The 2,837-nt window shown below is 47.9% G+C and overlaps 1 pseudogene across 1 annotated transcript; it reads left to right on the top strand.

Annotated features, from left to right (window-relative positions):
• The first annotated feature begins 1,886 nt into the window (after positions 1-1,886).
• LOC308428644 (peptidyl-prolyl cis-trans isomerase A-like) lies at positions 1,887-2,181 on the top strand (annotated as a pseudogene). Its single transcript has one exon. The product of its transcript is annotated as a peptidyl-prolyl cis-trans isomerase A-like (transcript).
• The last annotated feature ends 656 nt before the right edge of the window (positions 2,182-2,837 follow it).

The following is a 2,837-nucleotide window of genomic DNA, read 5'->3' as shown; positions in this document are numbered from 1 at the left end:
GGGCACTTGCCGCTGAGGGAATGTGTTCTGTCATTACTTTCCCTGGCTAACATCAGATCCTGCTTTATTCGGCCTTTCCACATGGACTGCTCCCCAGGAATACCCCCAAGTCCTCAGCCCCAGCCTCACAGATGGGAGCTTCTTCCGTTCCAGTTGGACAACCCAGTGCACATCATGTAAGCCAATCTAATCAACCCCCTTTGTCATGTGTCTTATTCTGCAGGTCTGTCCCTCTAGAGAGCCTGACACATACAACTAGTGTGGGGCGAAGGGATGGACCTGGGTGAAGTGCCGCTTTCTGTGACCCAGTGACCTACTTACTGGCAAAATTCGCTTGCCTTGCTTGTTCTTTCTGAACTCCTTGGAAGTCTTAGCTCTGGGGGGGGGGGTGTTCATGGTTCATGGCAGTGACTTTGTGGAACTAGACGCTAACACACTTCTGAGTCAGCAGGTGACAAGGGAGTCGTGGTGCCGGCTGGGGTGACTACCCAGAGCAGCAGAGCACTCCAGCCTCTCCAGGATGGAAAAAGTGGACTCTGTTTCTCCATGCAGGCATCTGGTACAGGAGTCCCAGTTAGAGGAGTGCTTGGTATTTCTACAGCCTGTGACTAAGGACCATGGTGAGATGGCTCAGCAGGGAACAGCCTGGAGTCAATTCTTAGAACTCACAGAAAGGAGGAAGGAGAGAACACAAGCCACAAAGTGGTCCTCTGGCCTCCCCACATGTGCTGTGGCCTTACCTCACATGTACACAGTAATGATACAACAGGTGTGAACTAAGTCAATAGAATATGACCACTCTGTCATTAGCCAGGGCACTCAGTCATCAATAGTTGGGTCACCCCACATGGTCAAGGGCCAACATCATTTGAGGTGCCATACTGAGGGCACAGGGAAGATAGTTACAAACATCAGCTAGACAGGCCTGCAAGGGGCCTGGGGGACACCAAGGTGATGACCATATTCTGTTGCAATATCCTTTTCAACCCAATCGCCAATTTGTTACATTTTCCTCTTCAACCCAAACAAACCCATTCAATGAAAACACAACTCAGTAATTAGGAAAACAAACTGCGGGTTTGGGCAGATTTACCACTACACCCTCTGTTCCCCTCTTAAGACATCCCTCTCACTTGCGGTGTCCTCTTGTTCCCCTTCTGTCCTCCCTCTCCTCTGACCCCTCCTCTTCCGTTTTCTTCCCTGACTCCTCCCCTTCCGTTTCCTCTCCTTTGACCCACCTCCTCTCTCTGTCTAATCATGTATTGCTCTACAATATTCAATCTCTGGAACCCACAATGTGGAAGGAGAGAACATATTCCACAAGTTATCTTCTGACTTCCATACATACATTATAGTGTACACACACACACACACACACACACACACACACATACACACACACACAAACTTGTTTTCCAGACAGGGTTTCAAGACAAGGTTTCTCTATGTAGCCCCCGACTGTCCTGGAACTCGCTCTGCAGGCCAGGCTGGCCTTGAACTCACTTAGCTCTACCTGCTTCTGTGTCCCAAGCACTGGGATTAAAGGCACTGGCAGGCAATGTCCAGCTAAAATGGTTGTTTTTTAAAGCCAGCTATTAATCTAGGCTCCACACACCTTGAATCGTGACACTCTAGAGGCAGAGGCAGGTGGATGATCTCTGTAAGTTTAAGGACAGCATGACCCACATAGTAAATTCTAGGTCAGCCAGCCTACATTGTGAAACTCTCTTTCAAAAATCAACCAACCAGACTTGGCAGACACCACTGTCCCTTGTCACTGCTTGCTGCAGCCGTGATCAACTCCGCTGTGTACTTGGACATTGAGCACTGGAGAGAAAGGGTTCACACATGAAAGTTCCTTCTTTCACAGAATTATTCCAGCAGTCATGTGCCAGGGTGGTGACTTCATACGCCATAATGGCACTGGATGCAGGTTTATCTATGGGGAGAAAGTTGAGGATGAGAACTTCATCCTGAAGCACACAGGTCCTGGCATCTTGTCCATGGCAAATACTGGACCAGACACAGATGGCTCCCAGTCTTTTACCTGCGCTGCCAAGACTGGGTGGTTTGGTTGCACACATGTGGTCTTTGGAACAGGAAAGAAGACGTGAACTTTGTAGAAGCCGCAGTCCAGGAATTTTTGGGTCCAGGAATGGGAAGAGCAGCAAGAAGATCTAATTCTTTTGACTTGGGGGCATCTGGCCCACCAGACCATTCCTTCTGTAGCTCTGGAGAGCGCCCCACTCCATCTGCTCCCAATACCCTGTAATCTCTGCCCTCACTGAAGTTCTTTGGGTTCCGTATTTTCCCACACCCTTTCAAGTCTAGCTGGATGGCAGAGTTAAGTTTATAGTTATGAATAAATACTAAGTAAGGAAGAAAAAAAGGAAGGAAGGAAGGAAGGAAAAGAAAGGAAGGAAGGAAAGAAAAGAAAGGAAGAAAGGAAGGAAGCAAAAAGGAAGAAAGGAAGGAAAGAGAAAGAAAGAAAGAAGAAAGGAAGGAAGGAAGGAAGGAAGAAAGAAAGAAAGAAAGAAAGAAAGAAAGAAAGAAAGAAAGAAAGAAGACTCAGTCATGAGCAGGGTATGCTGCTCACATGATGCTGTGTGAGGTTGAGACACTAAAGGACCCTAATTTCACCCCACAGTGTGGGAAATTCAGGAGATGAGAAGCTCGGGACTTTGTTCTTCCGAAAAGAGATCAGGGTGTTTGGGGCCGAGCTGAACAGACGGATCGTGCCTGATGGGTTCCAATTTTTCCTGCCATTGTGGGGAGATTAAGGGTGGTTTAGAAGGTATGTCAGGATTCAAAACCTACTAAGAGTGGATTTGTGGTGG

Source organism: Micromys minutus (genome assembly GCF_963924665.1).
Source record: "Micromys minutus genome assembly, chromosome: 13".
NCBI lineage: Eukaryota > Metazoa > Chordata > Mammalia > Rodentia > Muridae > Micromys > Micromys minutus.
Note: the sequence above shows the minus strand (reverse complement) of the source record. Positions and strands in the feature narration are given on the sequence as shown.